This window comes from Oncorhynchus masou, unplaced genomic scaffold, assembly GCF_036934945.1.
Source record: "Oncorhynchus masou masou isolate Uvic2021 unplaced genomic scaffold, UVic_Omas_1.1 unplaced_scaffold_930, whole genome shotgun sequence".
NCBI lineage: Eukaryota > Metazoa > Chordata > Actinopteri > Salmoniformes > Salmonidae > Oncorhynchus > Oncorhynchus masou.
The window spans coordinates 8,278-28,600 of record NW_027015783.1 but is presented as its reverse complement, the minus strand read 5'-3'; the positions used below and the strand labels follow the sequence as shown (position 1 = coordinate 28,600).

Sequence of the window (20,323 nt, the reverse complement as noted above, 5' to 3'; positions counted from 1 at the left end):
GTGGTATTGTTGTTGTCATCATAGTGATTATTAACTGTTATAGTAGTATTGTTGTTGTCATAGTGATTACTAACTGTTACAGTAGTATTGTTGTTGTCATAGTGATTATTATCTGTTACAGTGGTATTGTTGTTGTCATAGTGATTATTATCTGTTACAGTGGTATTGTTGTTGTCATAGTGATTATTATCTGTTACAGTGGTATTGTTGTTGTCATAGTGATTATTATCTGTTATAGTAGTATTGTTGTTGTCATAGTGATTATTAACTGTTACAGTAGTATTGTTGTTGTCTTCATAGAGATGATTAACAGAGGGTCATAGTAGTATTGTTATTGTCATAGTGATTATTATCTGTTAAAGTAGTATTGTTGTTGTCATAGTGATTATAACTGTTAAGGTAGTATTTTTGTTGCCATTATAGTGACTATTATCTGTTAAAGTAGTATTGTTATTGTCATAGTGATTATTATCTGTTAAAGTAGTATTGTTGTTGTCATAGTGATTATTAACGGAGGGTCATAGGAGTATTGTTGTTGTCATAGTGTGTCACGCCTTGGTCTTAGTATTGTGTGTTTTAGTTTATTAGTTAGTCAGACCAGGGTGTGACATGGGGTTATGTATTGTTTTTTCGTATTGGGGTTTGTAGTGTTTGGGATTGTAGTTGATTAGGGGTGTGTGTGTGTTATATAGGTTGGCTGCCTGAGGCGGTTCTCAATCAGAGTCAGGTGCTTCTCGTTGTCGCTGATTGGGAACCGTATTTAGGCAGCCTGTATTTCGCTTTGCATTTCGTGGGTGATTGTTCCTGTCTCTGTGTTAGTTTCACCAGTCAGGCTGTATTAGGTTTTGTTCTGTTTGTTGTTTTTTTGTATTTATTTAAGTTATTCGTGTTAGTCCGTTCGTTTTGTCTTCACTAATAAACATGAGTAACATACACGCTGCATTTCGGTCCGACTCTCCTTCAACAACTAAAGAACGCCGTTACATAGTGATTACTATCTGTTAAAGTAGTATTGTTGTTGTCATAGTGATTATTAACGGAGGGTCATAGGAGTATTGTTGTTGTCATAGTGATTATTATCTGTTATAGTAGTATTGTTGTTGTCATAGTGATTATAACTGTTATAGTAGTATTGCTGTTGTCATAGTGATTATTAACTGTTACAGTAGTATTGTTGTTGTCATAGTGATTATTAACTGTTATAGTAGTATTGTTGTTGTCATAGTGATTATTAACTGTTATAGTAGTATTGTTGTTGTCATAGTGATTATTAACTGTTATAGTAGTATTGTTGTTGTCATAGTGATTATTAACTGTTATAGTGGTATTGTTGTTGTCATTATAGTGATTATTAACTGTTATAGTGGTGTTGTTGTCATTATAGTGATTATTAACTGTTATAGTAGTATTGTTGTTGTCATAGTGATTATTAACTGTTATAGTGGTATTGCTGTTGTCATCATAGTGATTATTAACTGTTATAGTAGTATTGTTGTTGTTATAGTGATTATTAACTGTTATAGTGGTATTGTTTATTTCATAGTGATTATTAACTGTTATAGTGGTATTGTTGTTGTCATTATAGTGATTATTAACTGTTATAGTAGTATTGTTGTTGTCATAGTGATTATTAACTGTTATAGTGGTATTGCTGTTGTCATCATAGTGATTATTAACTGTTATAGTGGTATTGTTTTTGTCGTAGTGATTATTAACTGTTATAGTGGTATTGTTGTTGTCATAGTGATTATTTACTGTTATAGTGGTATTGTTGTTGTCATCATAGTGATTATTAACTGTTATAGTGGTATTGTTGTTGTCATCATAGTGATTATTAACTGTTATAATAGTATTGTTGTTGTCATAGTGATTATTAACTGTTACAGTAGTATTGTTGTCGTCATAGTGATTATTAACTGTTATAGTGGTATTCAAATCAAATCAAATCAAATTTTATTTCTCACATACACATGGTTAGCAGATGTTAATGCGAGTGTAGCGAAATGCTTGTAGTGTAGCGAAATTGTTGTCATCATAGTGATTATTAACTGTTATAGTAGTATTGTTGTTGTCATCATAGTGATTATTAACTGTTATAGTGGTATTGTTGTTGTCATCATAGTGATTATTAACTGTTATAGTAGTATTGTTGTTGTCATAGTGATTATTAACTGTTATAGTAGTATTGTTGTCATAGTGATTATTAATGGAGGGTCATAGTAGTATTGTTATTGTCATAGTGATTATTATCTGTTAAAGTAGTATTGTTGTTGTCATAGTGATTATTAACGGAGGGTCATAGGAGTATTGTTGTTGTCATAGTGATTATAACTGTTATAGTAGTATTGCTGTTGTCATAGTGATTATTAACTGTTACAGTAGTATTGTTGTTGTCATAGTGATTATTAACTGCTATAGTAGTATTGTTGTTGTCATAGTGATTATTAACTGTTACAGTAGTATTGTTGTTGTCATAGTGATTATTAACTGTTATAGTAGTATTGTTGTTGTCATAGTGATTATTAACTGTTACAGTAGTATTGTTGTTGTCATAGTGATTATTAACTGTTACAGTAGTATTGTTGCTGTCATAGTGATTATTAACTGTTACAGTGGTATAGTTGTTGTCATCAAATTGATTATTATCTGTTATAGTAGTATTGTTGTTGTCATTATAGTGATTATTAACTGTTATAGTGGTATTGTTGTTGTCATCATAGTGATTATTAACTGTTATAGTGGTAATGTTGTTGTCATAGTGATTATTAACTGTTATAGTAGTATTGTTGTTGTCATAGTGATTATTAACTGTTATAGTGGTATTGCTGTTGTCATCATAGTGATTATTAACTGTTATAGTAGTATTGTTGTTGTTATAGTGATTATTAACTGTTAGTGGTATTGTTGTTGTCATCAAATTGATTATTAACTGTTATAGTAGTATTGTTGTTGTCATTATAGTGATTATTAACTGTTATAGTGGTATTGTTGTTGTCATCATAGTGATTATTAACTGTTATAGTGGTATTGTTTATTTCATAGTGATTATTAACTGTTATAGTGGTATTGTTGTTGTCATCATAGTGATTATTAACTGTTATAGTGGTATTGTTGTTGTCATCATAGTGATTATTAACTGTTATAGTAGTATTGTTGTTGTCATAGTGATTATTAACTGTTATAGTAGTATTGTTGTCGTCATAGTGATTATTAACTGTTATAGTGGTATTCAAATCAAATCAAATCAAATTTTATTTCTCACATACACATGGTTAGCAGATGTTAATGCGAGTGTAGCGAAATGCTTGTAGTGTAGCGAAATTGTTGTCATCATAGTGATTATTAACTGTTATAGTAGTATTGTTGTTGTCATCATAGTGATTATTAACTGTTATAGTGGTATTGTTGTTGTCATCATAGTGATTATTAACTGTTATAGTAGTATTGTTGTTGTCATAGTGATTATTAACTGTTATAGTAGTATTGTTGTCATAGTGATTATTAATGGAGGGTCATAGTAGTATTGTTATTGTCATAGTGATTATTATCTGTTAAAGTAGTATTGTTGTTGTCATAGTGATTATTAACGGAGGGTCATAGGAGTATTGTTGTTGTCATAGTGATTATAACTGTTATAGTAGTATTGCTGTTGTCATAGTGATTATTAACTGTTACAGTAGTATTGTTGTTGTCATAGTGATTATTAACTGCTATAGTAGTATTGTTGTTGTCATAGTGATTATTAACTGTTACAGTAGTATTGTTGTTGTCATAGTGATTATTAACTGTTATAGTAGTATTGTTGTTGTCATAGTGATTATTAACTGTTACAGTAGTATTGTTGTTGTCATAGTGATTATTAACTGTTACAGTAGTATTGTTGCTGTCATAGTGATTATTAACTGTTACAGTGGTATAGTTGTTGTCATCAAATTGATTATTATCTGTTATAGTAGTATTGTTGTTGTCATTATAGTGATTATTAACTGTTATAGTGGTATTGTTGTTGTCATCATAGTGATTATTAACTGTTATAGTGGTAATGTTGTTGTCATAGTGATTATTAACTGTTATAGTAGTATTGTTGTTGTCATAGTGATTATTAACTGTTATAGTGGTATTGCTGTTGTCATCATAGTGATTATTAACTGTTATAGTAGTATTGTTGTTGTTATAGTGATTATTAACTGTTAGTGGTATTGTTGTTGTCATCAAATTGATTATTAACTGTTATAGTAGTATTGTTGTTGTCATTATAGTGATTATTAACTGTTATAGTGGTATTGTTGTTGTCATCATAGTGATTATTAACTGTTATAGTGGTATTGTTTATTTCATAGTGATTATTAACTGTTATAGTGGTATTGTTTTTGTCATAGTGATTATTAACTGTTATAGTGGTATTGTTGTTGTCATAGTGATTATTAACTGTTATAGAGGTAGTTGTCATCATAGTGATTATTAACTGTTACAGTAGTATTGTTGTTGTCATAGTGATTATTAAGTGTCATAGTGGTGTTGTTGTCATCATAGTGATTATTAACTGTTACAGTAGTATTGTTGTCATCATAGTGATTATTTACTGTTATAGTGGTATTGTTATCATCATAGTGATTATTAACTGTTATAGTAGTATTGTTGTTGTTATCATAGTGATTATTAACTGTTATAGTAGTATTGTTGTTGTCATAGTGATTATTAACTGTTATAGTGGTATTGTTGTCATCATAGTGATTATTAACTGTTATAGTGGTATTGTTGTTGTCATCATAGTGATTATTAACTGTTATAGTGGTATTGTTGTTGTCATCATAGTGATTACTAACTGTTACAGTAGTATTGTTGTTGTCATAGTGATTATTATCTGTTACAGTGGTATTGTTGTTGTCATAGTGATTATTATCTGTTACAGTGGTATTGTTGTTGTCATAGTGATTATTATCTGTTACAGTGGTATTGTTGTTGTCATAGTGATTATTATCTGTTATAGTAGTATTGTTGTTGTCATAGTGATTATTAACTGTTACAGTAGTATTGTTGTTGTCTTCATAGAGATGATTAACAGAGGGTCATAGTAGTATTGTTATTGTCATAGTGATTATTATCTGTTAAAGTAGTATTGTTGTTGTCATAGTGATTATAACTGTTAAGGTAGTATTTTTGTTGCCATTATAGTGACTATTATCTGTTAAAGTAGTATTGTTATTGTCATAGTGATTATTATCTGTTAAAGTAGTATTGTTGTTGTCATAGTGATTATTAACGGAGGGTCATAGGAGTATTGTTGTTGTCATAGTGTGTCACGCCTTGGTCTTAGTATTGTGTGTTTTAGTTTATTAGTTAGTCAGACCAGGGTGTGACATGGGGTTATGTATTGTTTTTTCGTATTGGGGTTTGTAGTGTTTGGGATTGTAGTTGATTAGGGGTGTGTGTGTGTTATATAGGTTGGCTGCCTGAGGCGGTTCTCAATCAGAGTCAGGTGCTTCTCGTTGTCGCTGATTGGGAACCGTATTTAGGCAGCCTGTATTTCGCTTTGCATTTCGTGGGTGATTGTTCCTGTCTCTGTGTTAGTTTCACCAGTCAGGCTGTATTAGGTTTTGTTCTGTTTGTTGTTTTTTTGTATTTATTTAAGTTATTCGTGTTAGTCCGTTCGTTTTGTCTTCACTAATAAACATGAGTAACATACACGCTGCATTTCGGTCCGACTCTCCTTCAACAACTAAAGAACGCCGTTACATAGTGATTACTATCTGTTAAAGTAGTATTGTTGTTGTCATAGTGATTATTAACGGAGGGTCATAGGAGTATTGTTGTTGTCATAGTGATTATTATCTGTTATAGTAGTATTGTTGTTGTCATAGTGATTATAACTGTTATAGTAGTATTGCTGTTGTCATAGTGATTATTAACTGTTACAGTAGTATTGTTGTTGTCATAGTGATTATTAACTGTTATAGTAGTATTGTTGTTGTCATAGTGATTATTAACTGTTATAGTAGTATTGTTGTTGTCATAGTGATTATTAACTGTTATAGTAGTATTGTTGTTGTCATAGTGATTATTAACTGTTATAGTGGTATTGTTGTTGTCATTATAGTGATTATTAACTGTTATAGTGGTGTTGTTGTCATTATAGTGATTATTAACTGTTATAGTAGTATTGTTGTTGTCATAGTGATTATTAACTGTTATAGTGGTATTGCTGTTGTCATCATAGTGATTATTAACTGTTATAGTAGTATTGTTGTTGTTATAGTGATTATTAACTGTTATAGTGGTATTGTTTATTTCATAGTGATTATTAACTGTTATAGTGGTATTGTTGTTGTCATTATAGTGATTATTAACTGTTATAGTAGTATTGTTGTTGTCATAGTGATTATTAACTGTTATAGTGGTATTGCTGTTGTCATCATAGTGATTATTAACTGTTATAGTGGTATTGTTTTTGTCGTAGTGATTATTAACTGTTATAGTGGTATTGTTGTTGTCATAGTGATTATTTACTGTTATAGTGGTATTGTTGTTGTCATCATAGTGATTATTAACTGTTATAGTGGTATTGTTGTTGTCATCATAGTGATTATTAACTGTTATAATAGTATTGTTGTTGTCATAGTGATTATTAACTGTTACAGTAGTATTGTTGTCGTCATAGTGATTATTAACTGTTATAGTGGTATTCAAATCAAATCAAATCAAATTTTATTTCTCACATACACATGGTTAGCAGATGTTAATGCGAGTGTAGCGAAATGCTTGTAGTGTAGCGAAATTGTTGTCATCATAGTGATTATTAACTGTTATAGTAGTATTGTTGTTGTCATCATAGTGATTATTAACTGTTATAGTGGTATTGTTGTTGTCATCATAGTGATTATTAACTGTTATAGTAGTATTGTTGTTGTCATAGTGATTACTAACTGTTACAGTAGTATTGTTGTTGTCATAGTGATTATTATCTGTTACAGTGGTATTGTTGTTGTCATAGTGATTATTATCTGTTACAGTGGTATTGTTGTTGTCATAGTGATTATTATCTGTTACAGTGGTATTGTTGTTGTCATAGTGATTATTATCTGTTATAGTAGTATTGTTGTTGTCATAGTGATTATTAACTGTTACAGTAGTATTGTTGTTGTCTTCATAGAGATGATTAACAGAGGGTCATAGTAGTATTGTTATTGTCATAGTGATTATTATCTGTTAAAGTAGTATTGTTGTTGTCATAGTGATTATAACTGTTAAGGTAGTATTTTTGTTGCCATTATAGTGACTATTATCTGTTAAAGTAGTATTGTTATTGTCATAGTGATTATTATCTGTTAAAGTAGTATTGTTGTTGTCATAGTGATTATTAACGGAGGGTCATAGGAGTATTGTTGTTGTCATAGTGTGTCACGCCTTGGTCTTAGTATTGTGTGTTTTAGTTTATTAGTTAGTCAGACCAGGGTGTGACATGGGGTTATGTATTGTTTTTTCGTATTGGGGTTTGTAGTGTTTGGGATTGTAGTTGATTAGGGGTGTGTGTGTGTTATATAGGTTGGCTGCCTGAGGCGGTTCTCAATCAGAGTCAGGTGCTTCTCGTTGTCGCTGATTGGGAACCGTATTTAGGCAGCCTGTATTTCGCTTTGCATTTCGTGGGTGATTGTTCCTGTCTCTGTGTTAGTTTCACCAGTCAGGCTGTATTAGGTTTTGTTCTGTTTGTTGTTTTTTTGTATTTATTTAAGTTATTCGTGTTAGTCCGTTCGTTTTGTCTTCACTAATAAACATGAGTAACATACACGCTGCATTTCGGTCCGACTCTCCTTCAACAACTAAAGAACGCCGTTACATAGTGATTACTATCTGTTAAAGTAGTATTGTTGTTGTCATAGTGATTATTAACGGAGGGTCATAGGAGTATTGTTGTTGTCATAGTGATTATTATCTGTTATAGTAGTATTGTTGTTGTCATAGTGATTATAACTGTTATAGTAGTATTGCTGTTGTCATAGTGATTATTAACTGTTACAGTAGTATTGTTGTTGTCATAGTGATTATTAACTGTTATAGTAGTATTGTTGTTGTCATAGTGATTATTAACTGTTATAGTAGTATTGTTGTTGTCATAGTGATTATTAACTGTTATAGTAGTATTGTTGTTGTCATAGTGATTATTAACTGTTATAGTGGTATTGTTGTTGTCATTATAGTGATTATTAACTGTTATAGTGGTGTTGTTGTCATTATAGTGATTATTAACTGTTATAGTAGTATTGTTGTTGTCATAGTGATTATTAACTGTTATAGTGGTATTGCTGTTGTCATCATAGTGATTATTAACTGTTATAGTAGTATTGTTGTTGTTATAGTGATTATTAACTGTTATAGTGGTATTGTTTATTTCATAGTGATTATTAACTGTTATAGTGGTATTGTTGTTGTCATTATAGTGATTATTAACTGTTATAGTAGTATTGTTGTTGTCATAGTGATTATTAACTGTTATAGTGGTATTGCTGTTGTCATCATAGTGATTATTAACTGTTATAGTGGTATTGTTTTTGTCGTAGTGATTATTAACTGTTATAGTGGTATTGTTGTTGTCATAGTGATTATTTACTGTTATAGTGGTATTGTTGTTGTCATCATAGTGATTATTAACTGTTATAGTGGTATTGTTGTTGTCATCATAGTGATTATTAACTGTTATAATAGTATTGTTGTTGTCATAGTGATTATTAACTGTTACAGTAGTATTGTTGTCGTCATAGTGATTATTAACTGTTATAGTGGTATTCAAATCAAATCAAATCAAATTTTATTTCTCACATACACATGGTTAGCAGATGTTAATGCGAGTGTAGCGAAATGCTTGTAGTGTAGCGAAATTGTTGTCATCATAGTGATTATTAACTGTTATAGTAGTATTGTTGTTGTCATCATAGTGATTATTAACTGTTATAGTGGTATTGTTGTTGTCATCATAGTGATTATTAACTGTTATAGTAGTATTGTTGTTGTCATAGTGATTATTAACTGTTATAGTAGTATTGTTGTCATAGTGATTATTAATGGAGGGTCATAGTAGTATTGTTATTGTCATAGTGATTATTATCTGTTAAAGTAGTATTGTTGTTGTCATAGTGATTATTAACGGAGGGTCATAGGAGTATTGTTGTTGTCATAGTGATTATAACTGTTATAGTAGTATTGCTGTTGTCATAGTGATTATTAACTGTTACAGTAGTATTGTTGTTGTCATAGTGATTATTAACTGCTATAGTAGTATTGTTGTTGTCATAGTGATTATTAACTGTTACAGTAGTATTGTTGTTGTCATAGTGATTATTAACTGTTATAGTAGTATTGTTGTTGTCATAGTGATTATTAACTGTTACAGTAGTATTGTTGTTGTCATAGTGATTATTAACTGTTACAGTAGTATTGTTGCTGTCATAGTGATTATTAACTGTTACAGTGGTATAGTTGTTGTCATCAAATTGATTATTATCTGTTATAGTAGTATTGTTGTTGTCATTATAGTGATTATTAACTGTTATAGTGGTATTGTTGTTGTCATCATAGTGATTATTAACTGTTATAGTGGTAATGTTGTTGTCATAGTGATTATTAACTGTTATAGTAGTATTGTTGTTGTCATAGTGATTATTAACTGTTATAGTGGTATTGCTGTTGTCATCATAGTGATTATTAACTGTTATAGTAGTATTGTTGTTGTTATAGTGATTATTAACTGTTAGTGGTATTGTTGTTGTCATCAAATTGATTATTAACTGTTATAGTAGTATTGTTGTTGTCATTATAGTGATTATTAACTGTTATAGTGGTATTGTTGTTGTCATCATAGTGATTATTAACTGTTATAGTGGTATTGTTTATTTCATAGTGATTATTAACTGTTATAGTGGTATTGTTGTTGTCATCATAGTGATTATTAACTGTTATAGTGGTATTGTTGTTGTCATCATAGTGATTATTAACTGTTATAGTAGTATTGTTGTTGTCATAGTGATTATTAACTGTTACAGTAGTATTGTTGTCGTCATAGTGATTATTAACTGTTATAGTGGTATTCAAATCAAATCAAATCAAATTTTATTTCTCACATACACATGGTTAGCAGATGTTAATGCGAGTGTAGCTAAATGCTTGTAGTGTAGCGAAATTGTTGTCATCATAGTGATTATTAACTGTTATAGTAGTATTGTTGTTGTCATCATAGTGATTATTAACTGTTATAGTGGTATTGTTGTTGTCATCATAGTGATTATTAACTGTTATAGTAGTATTGTTGTTGTCATAGTGATTATTAACTGTTATAGTAGTATTGTTGTCATAGTGATTATTAATGGAGGGTCATAGTAGTATTGTTATTGTCATAGTGATTATTATCTGTTAAAGTAGTATTGTTGTTGTCATAGTGATTATTAACGGAGGGTCATAGGAGTATTGTTGTTGTCATAGTGATTATAACTGTTATAGTAGTATTGCTGTTGTCATAGTGATTATTAACTGTTACAGTAGTATTGTTGTTGTCATAGTGATTATTAACTGCTATAGTAGTATTGTTGTTGTCATAGTGATTATTAACTGTTACAGTAGTATTGTTGTTGTCATAGTGATTATTAACTGTTATAGTAGTATTGTTGTTGTCATAGTGATTATTAACTGTTACAGTAGTATTGTTGTTGTCATAGTGATTATTAACTGTTACAGTAGTATTGTTGCTGTCATAGTGATTATTAACTGTTACAGTGGTATAGTTGTTGTCATCAAATTGATTATTATCTGTTATAGTAGTATTGTTGTTGTCATTATAGTGATTATTAACTGTTATAGTGGTATTGTTGTTGTCATCATAGTGATTATTAACTGTTATAGTGGTAATGTTGTTGTCATAGTGATTATTAACTGTTATAGTAGTATTGTTGTTGTCATAGTGATTATTAACTGTTATAGTGGTATTGCTGTTGTCATCATAGTGATTATTAACTGTTATAGTAGTATTGTTGTTGTTATAGTGATTATTAACTGTTAGTGGTATTGTTGTTGTCATCAAATTGATTATTAACTGTTATAGTAGTATTGTTGTTGTCATTATAGTGATTATTAACTGTTATAGTGGTATTGTTGTTGTCATCATAGTGATTATTAACTGTTATAGTGGTATTGTTTATTTCATAGTGATTATTAACTGTTATAGTGGTATTGTTTTTGTCATAGTGATTATTAACTGTTATAGTGGTATTGTTGTTGTCATAGTGATTATTAACTGTTATAGAGGTAGTTGTCATCATAGTGATTATTAACTGTTACAGTAGTATTGTTGTTGTCATAGTGATTATTAAGTGTCATAGTGGTGTTGTTGTCATCATAGTGATTATTAACTGTTACAGTAGTATTGTTGTCATCATAGTGATTATTTACTGTTATAGTGGTATTGTTATCATCATAGTGATTATTAACTGTTATAGTAGTATTGTTGTTGTTATCATAGTGATTATTAACTGTTATAGTAGTATTGTTGTTGTCATAGTGATTATTAACTGTTATAGTGGTATTGTTGTCATCATAGTGATTATTAACTGTTATAGTGGTATTGTTGTTGTCATCATAGTGATTATTAACTGTTATAGTGGTATTGTTGTTGTCATCATAGTGATTATTAACTGTTATAGTGGTATTGTTGTTGTCATAGTGATTATTAACGGAAGGTCATAGTAGTAGAAGGTTCCTGGTACAGCCTTGACATGTTATCTTAAAGGAGGCTAAAATGATGATACAAGTACATCTTATCTATTAACACACACATCTTATCTATTAACACACACATCTTATCTATAAACACACATACAGCTACACACACACACACACTGTGTCTATTTTACACATCAAACTCATCAAAACAGAGATCAAAGGTTTGTTATTCTTAGAATGAGTTGAATACATATGATAAGAAACGGTGTTTCTAATCATTGTTGTACAGCTTCCTGGTCTGCCTCGAGGAATGGCTGCTGTCATTAACTGGAAAGACTCACCACTCTCACTAAACTCAAATATCAGGGTGTTGATTTGAGTCACATGGTTTGACTCACCACTCTCACTAAACTCAAATACCAGGGTGTTGATTTGAGTCACATGGTTTGACTCATCGCTCTCACTAACTCAAATATCAGGGTGTTGATTTGAGTCACATTGTAAGGTTCTGCTTTTCTTTTCTCAGTCAACCTTGTGTTATTTTTCTTTGTGTTCTGGAACGTAGCCCTGTTTCTTTGTGTTCTGGAACATAGTCCTGTTTCTTTGTGTTCTGGAACGTAGCCCTGTTTCTTTGTGTTCTGGAACATAGCCCTGTTTCTTTGTGTTCTGGAACATAGCCCTGTTTCTTTGTGTTCTGGAACGTAGCCCTGTTTCTTTGTGTTCTGGAATGCAGCCCTGTTTCTTTGTGTTCTGGATCGTAAGCCCAGTTTCTTTGTGTTCTGGAACAGAGTCCTGTTTCTTTGTGTTCTGGAACGTAGCCCTGTTTCTTTGTGTTCTGGAACATAACCCTGTTTCTTTGTGTTCTGGAACGTAGCCCTGTTTCTTTGTGTTCTGGAACGTAGCCCTGTTTCTTTGTGTTCTGGAACACAGCCCTGTTTATTTGTGTTCTGGAACGCAGCCCTGTTTCTTTGTGTTCTGGAAAGTAGTCCGGTTTCTTTGTGTTCTGGAAAGTAGTCCGGTTTCTTTGTGTTCTGGAACGTAGCCCTGTTTCTTTGTGTTCTGGAACGCAGCCCTGTTTATTTGTGTTCTGGAACGCAGCCCTGTTTCTTTGTGTTCTGGAAAGTAGTCCGGTTTCTTTGTGTTCTAGAACGTAAGTCCTGTTTCTTTGTGTTCTGGAACGTAGCCCTGTTTCTTTGTGTTCTGGAACGTAAGTCCTGTTTCTTTGTGTTCTGGAACGTAGCCCTGTTTCTTTGTGTTCCTCCGATGCCAGGTATCATAACCCAGCAAGAGGAGCTTAAGGAGGAAATGTGCCATCTTCTCCACCAGCCTGTCCCTTCTCCCCCGATGCCAGGTATCGTAACCCAGCAAGAGGAGCTTATGGAACTGTAACCGATAGGCTCCTTCATTCATATCCATGCCTGGAAAATATGACAGTTCAACCTGGGAAATGTCAGGGATTTCTGATGCAATGCAGCAAACACATTGAGCACAACCCCCACTAACTCCGCCACCGCTAAGAGCAGGGTGGATTTTGTTTGTCTCCACTGACCTGGATTGGGCCACCGCCAGATGGACTGCCAACAGCACAGAACTCCGATCCGAGACCCGTTTCAACACCCTCTTCAAAGAGGTATTTGATCACTCTCGCTACGGTCGTCCTATAGGAGACCTCCTCATAGAACTTCAATTCTCCGTCCCAGTATTGATGACAGTTTAGGGGGTTACTAAGTATGTAGAAGGCTTGATAGATTTGGAAGCAGAAGGTCATTTTATCGATCACCAGCGAGTACAAGAGCTTGAAATTGATCTAACACATGTCACCCTCCCTTTAGGATTAACACCCTGGACGGGCAGCCATTGGGCACGGGGTTCATCACGCACCTGACCACAGAGCGTCACCCTCCAGATTGGAGTCTTCCAGACCGAAACCATTCAACTCATGGAACTCTCATCCCCCAAACAGCCACTCATCCTCGGACACCCCTGGCTTTGGCATCATGACCCTGCCATCTCGTGGAGACAAGGTGAACTACTATCCTGGTCTTCTACTTGCTTCTCCAGTTGTCTCAGCCTACCCTGCAGAGCCACCACCATAGAGGACCCTGCCTCGGCAGTGCCACCCACCATACCATCTGAATACACCCAGTGCAGCAACGTCTTCAGCAAAGTCAAGGCCTCCACTCTGCCACCACATCGCCCAGGAGACTGTGCTATTGACTTACTCCCTGGAGTGTCCCCACCGAATGACCGTGTTTACCCCCTGTCTATCCAGGAAAATGAGGCGAATGGAGAACTACATTGATGAATCACTAAAACGGTTTCATTCGTCCTTCTTCCCCGGCTGCGTCCAGCTTCTTCTTCGTCGGAAAAATAAGGATGTATGGATTATCGTTCCCTGAATGACATCATGGTCAAGAACCGTTTCCCTCTTCCTTTGTACCCAGCGACCCTTGAACAAGTGGGCCGCGCCGACATCTATACTAAACTTGACCTGCGAAGTGCATATAACCTTGTACGTATACGTGAAGGCGACGAATGGAAGACGTCCTTTATCACCACTCGAGGACACTATGAATAACTGGTCATGCCCTACGGCCTTACGAATGCCCTCGCCAACTTCCAATCCTTTATGAATGAGGTTTTCCAGGAAATGACCAACCGCTTTCTCATCGTCTACATTGATGACCTCCTGATTTACTCCTACTCCCTGAAGGAACACATAAAGCATGTGCAAAAGGTTCTTCAACGGCTCCTTGACCATAACCTTTTATGTGAAGACTGATGAGCACCTTCAATGTAAGCTTCCTCGGCTTCGTACACCTGGATGGGTCAGCATGGATGAGAACAAAGTCACCGCCGTCAGTAACTGGTCCAAACCCACCACCGTTAAGGAACTCCAACGTTTCATTGGGTTCTCCAACTTCTATCACCGCTTCATTCGGAACTTCAGTTCTACTGCTGCCCCGCTCACTGCCCTTACCAGCCAAAAGACCCGGACCCTTCAATGGACTGATACAGCCCTGACTGCGTTCAGCTTGAAACGCCTCTTCACCTCAGCTCCAATCCTTCTCCAACCGGACCAGACCCTTCCTTTCACCCTGGAGGTGAATGCCTCTTCACCTCAGCTCCTGTCCTTCTCCAACCGGACCAGACCCTTCCTTTCACCCTGGAGGTGGATGCCTCTTCACCTCAGCTCCTGTCCTTCTCCAACCGGACCAGACCCTTCCTTTCACCCTGGAGGTGGATGCCTCTTCACCTCAGCTCCTGTCCTTCTCCAACCGGAACAGACCCTTCCTTTCACCCTGGAGGTGAATGCCTCTTCACCTCAGCTCCTGTCCTGCTCCAACCGGACCAGACCCTTCCTTTCACCCTGGAAGTGGATGCCTCTTCACCTCAGCTCCTGTCCTTCTCCAACCGGAACAGACCCTTCCTTTCACCCTGGAGGTGAATGCCTCTTCACCTCAGCTCCTGTCCTTCTCCAACCGGACCAGACCCTTCTTTTCACCCTGGATGTGGATGCCTCTTCACCTCAGCTCCTGTCCTTCTCCAACCGGACCAGACCCTTCCTTTCACCCTGGAGGTGGATGCCTCTTCACCTCAGCTCCTGTCCTTCTCCAACCGGACCAGACCCTTCCTTTCACCCTGGAGGTGGATGCCTCTTCACCTCAGCTCCTGTCCTTCTCCAACCGGACCAGACCCTTCCTTTCACCCTGGAGGTGAATGCCTCTTCACCTCAGCTCCTGTCCTTCTCCAACCGGACCAGACCCTTCCTTTCACTCTGGAGGTGAATGCCTCCGAAGTAGGAGCCATACTCTCTCAGCGGGTGGGAACACCTCCCACATCACATACCTTTACCTTCTTCTCCAGGAAGTTATCCCCCGCTGAGAGGAATTACGATGTGGGGAACAGAACTCCTCGCCATCGGAGTGGCGCCACTGGTTGGAGGGTGCACAACATACCTTTTTCATCGTAACATATCATTGTAATCTGGAATATTTCAGAGGGGCCAAGAGGTTAAACTCCAGACAAGCCCACTGGGCTTTCTTCACACACTTCCATTTTCATGTTACTTACATGTTACTTACAAAGAAAAATGTGAAAGCGACGCTCTCTCCCGCCAGTTTGACCTTCCGACCAGTAACTCAGACTCCACCCATTCTTCCTTCCTCTTGCATTATGGGACCGGTACATTGGGAGGTTCACTCTGCCATGCAAGAGGCCCTAACCTCAGACCCTGCTCCTCCTGAGACACCAGCTGGGAGGAGTTGTGTCAGCAGCTGTTAGACCCCCAACTGATGCAATGTTGTCACATTTCCTTGGGGTCCGGACATTTCACGAACCACCGAACTTCTAGCCCAGAGGTTCTGGTGGTCCTCACTGACATCCGACATAAGGGATTACCTACTCTCTTGTCCAGTGTGCCTGTCCAGTGTGCATAACAAAATCCCTCATCTCCCTTCTGGGAAGCTTCAACCTTTGCCAATCCCTAACAGACCCTGGTCCCACATAGATGTTGACTTCATCACAGACCTCCCTGAGGCAGAATGTCGTGTCAGTCCATGACCGCGTCGAACCAGCCTGCCGGACCTCTAGGCGTCTGCCTCTTCTCCCCCGCCCGCTCCACCCTCCGGTGCCGTTGGGTCGTCAGGAGCCTCCCTTGGGGGGGTACTGTAAGGTTCTGGAACGTAGCCTTGTTCCGTTGTTCTGGAACGTAGCCTTTGTTCCGTTGTTCTGGAACGTAGCCTTTGTTCCGTTGTTCTGGAACGTAGCGCTTTGTTCCGTTGTTCTGGACCGTAGCCTTTGTTCTGTTGTTCTGGAACGTAGCCTTTCTGGAACGTAGCCTTGTTCCGTTGTTCTGGAACGTAGCCTTTGTTCCGTTGTTCTGGAACGTAGCCTTTGTTCCGTTGTTCTGGAACGTAGCCTTTGTTCCGTTGTTCTGGACCGTAGCCTTTGTTCTGTTGTTCTGGACCGTAGCCTTTGTTCTGTTGTTCTGGAACGTAGCCTTTGTTCCGTTGTTCTGGACCGTAGCCTTTGTTCTGTTGTTCTGGAACGTAGCCTTTGTTCCGTTGTTCTGGAACGTAGCCTTTGTTCTGTTGTTCTGGACCGTAGCCTTTGTTCTGTTGTTCTGGAACGTAGCCTTTGTTCCGTTGTTCTGGAACGTAGCCTTTGTTCCGTTGTTCTGGACCGTAGCCTTTGTTCCGTTGTTCTGGAACGTAGCCTTTGTTCCGTTGTTCTGGAACGTAGCCTTTGTTCCGTTGTTCTGGAACGTAGCCTTTGTTCCGTTGTTCTGGACCGTAGCCTTTGTTCTGTTGTTCTGGAACGTAGCCTTTGTTCCGTTGTTCTGGACCGTAGCCTTTGTTCTGTTGTTCTGGAACGTAGCCTTTGTTCCGTTGTTCTGGACCGTAGCCTTTGTTCTGTTGTTCTGGAACGTAGCCTTTGTTCCGTTGTTCTGGACCGTAGCCTTTGTTCTGTTGTTCTGGAACGTAGTCTTTGTTCCGTTGTTCTGGAACGTAGCCTTTGTTCCGTTGTTCTGGACCGTAGCCTTTGTTCTGTTGTTCTGGAACGTAGTCTTTGTTCTGTTGTTCTGGAACGTAGCCTTTGTTCCGTTGTTCTGGAACGTAGCCTTTGTTCCGTTGTTCTGGAACGTAGCCTTTGTTCCGTTGTTCTGGAACGTAGCCCTGTCTTTCATCGTTGTTCATTGATTTCTCCTGTGTCCGTTTCTCATCAGCTCCCTATTTAGTTCAGATCTTTCTCTTTGTATGGTTGTGAGGTATTGTTTTGTTTTTTGACTGCCTGCCTGTGTTTGACCATTGCCTGCCTGCGACCACGATTCCTGCCTTCTGCAAGGCTTAATAAACAACTGCTGTGCTCTACGCGTGAATCTACACATTTTTCTTCCCTCCCTGAGTATTCATTACACACACTACTCTCACTAACTCACTAACTTTGACCCCCACCCTTTTCTCCATTGTTCTAATACAAATGACTTTACTGACAAAATACAATACAAAACACACTACCCTCTTTTTGATTGAAGGGAAGAAACACATTGTGTCTCAGTGATTTAAGTTGGAATTGAAAGTTAATGTACACTATTTTTTTTACACACATCCTCTAACACAATTCAGATTGTTCAGATTCTGCAAGGCACACACTTTTTCTTCCAGAAAATTACCCTTTCTAGTTTGCAACAGAATAATATGAATCAAAACCAATTACATAACACAAGGCACAAAGGGTATGAAGTAAAAATAAAAATAAAAACAGGAGTTACTGTAAATCCTAACCAAAAAAACAGGAGTTACCATAAATCCTAACCAAAAAAACAGGAGTTACCGTAAATCCTAACCAAAAAAACAGGAGTTACCGTAAATCCTAACCAAAAAAAAACAGGAGTTACCATAAATCCTAACCAAAAAAAACAGGAGTTACCGTAAATCCTAACCAAAAAAACAGGAGTTACCGTAAATCCTAACCAAAAAAAACAGGAGTTACCGTAAATCCTAACCAAAAAAAACAGGAGTTACCGTAAATCCTAACCAAAAAAACAGGAGTTACCGTAAATCCTAACCAAAAAAAACAGGAGTTACCGTAAATCCTAACTAAAAAAACAGGAGTTACCGTAAATCCTAACTAAAAAAACAGGAGTTACCGTAAAGTCTAACCAAAAAAACAGGAGTTACCATAAAGTCTAACCAAAAAAACAGGAGTTACCGTAAAGTCTAACCAAAAAAACAGGAGCTACCGTAAATCCTAACCAAAAAAACAGGAGTTACCGTAAATCCTAACCAAAAAAACAGGATTTACCGTAACTAACTAAATGATCTTCACAAAACAATACTCCATAACCCTCCACCTCTGTCACACAGGTCCATACACCCATCCACACAGAGTAACTCTATATAATATACTGGAGATGACTGAGTGTCCATGTTGTCAGAACTCACCTGAAGCAGAGGCACTGTGTTTGTGGTCTCAGCAGCTAGTGGTGACAGGTCGATACCTCAGAGACAAACCTGTTTCAGGTAGACAGCAGTCAGTCAGTCTGCCCCCCCCCCTTCTCTCTCTTTGACTGTCCGAAGGATGTGTTTGTGGTCTCAGCAGCTAGTGGTGACAGGTCGATACCTCAGAGACAAACCTGTTTCAGGTAGACAGCAGTCAGTCAGTCTGTCCCCCCTCTCTCTCTCTCTGACTGTCAGGAGGAATTATCTCGGCGTTGGTGACGTCGGCAAGCGTACGTGCGGCGTCCTCAGATATCCAGGTGAGACTCCTGTCGTTACCTGATTACCAGGGTCTTATCTGTTACCGTGGCGATGAGGTGCAAAGTGTGATGAAATCTCTCCTCCTGCCCTCTGACTCCAGACTGCCTCGGCCGGTACACTAGAGAACACATCTACAGCACCCTGTCTAACCTGCCACAGCTGGTACAGTAGAGAACACATCTACCTCACCCTGTCTAACCTGCCTCGGCTGGTACAGTAGAGAACATATCTACAGCACCCTGTCTAACCTGCCTCGCTGGTACAGTAGAGAACACATCTACAGCACCCTGTCTAACCTGCCTCAGCTGGTACAGTAGAGAACACATCTACAGCACCCTGTCTAACCTGCCTCAGCTGGTACAGTAGAGAACACATCTACAGCACCCTGTCTAACCTGCCTCAGCTGGTACAGTAGAGAACATATCTACAGCACCCTGTCTAACCTGCCTCGGCTGGTACAGTAGAGAACATATCTACAGCACCCTGTCTAACCTGCCTCGGCTGGTACAGTAGAGAACACATCTACAGCACCCTGTCTAACCTGCCTCAGCTGGTACAGTAGAGAACACACCTACAGCACCCTGTCTAACCTGCCTCGGCTGGTACAGTAGAGAACAGCACCCTGTCTAACCTGCCTCGGCTGGTACAGTAGAGAACACATCTACAGCACCCTGTCTAACCTGCCTCAGCTGGTACAGTAGAGAACATATCTACAGCACCCTGTCTAACCTGCCTCGGCTGGTACAGTAGAGAACACATCTACAGCACCCTGTCTAACCTGCCTCGGCTGGTACAGTAGAGAACACATCTACAGCACCCTGTCTAACCTGCCTCGGCTGGTACAGTAGAGAACACATCTACAGCACCCTGTCTAACCTGCCTCAGCTGGTACAGTAGAGAACACATCTACAGCACCCTGTCTAACCTGCCTCAGCTGGTACAGTAGAGAACATATCTACAGCACCCTGTCTAACCTGCCTCAGCTGGTACAGTAGAGAACACATACAGTAGAGAACTACAGCACCCTGTCTAACCTGCCTCGGCTGGTACAGTAGAGAACAGCACCCTGTCTAACCTGCCTCGGCTGGTACAGTAGAGAACACATCTACAGCACCCTGTCTAACCTGCCTCAGCTGGTACAGTAGAGAACATATCTACAGCACCCTGTCTAACCTGCCTCAGCTGGTACAGTAGAGAACATATCTACAGCACCCTGTCTAACCTGCCTCGGCTGGTACAGTAGAGAACACACCTACGGCACCCTGTCTAACCTGCCTCATCTGGTACAGTAGAGAACACACCTACGGCACCCTGTCTAACCTGCCTCGGCTGGTACAGTAGAGAACATATCTACAGCA

General features: G+C 37.4%; 1 pseudogene; it reads right to left on the bottom strand.

The window, feature by feature from the left end:
• Positions 1-14,464, bottom strand: part of LOC135538197 (sodium-dependent phosphate transport protein 2B-like) — a 53,927-nt pseudogene extending 39,463 nt beyond the window's left edge.
• Between the last annotated feature and the right edge of the window lie 5,859 nt (positions 14,465-20,323).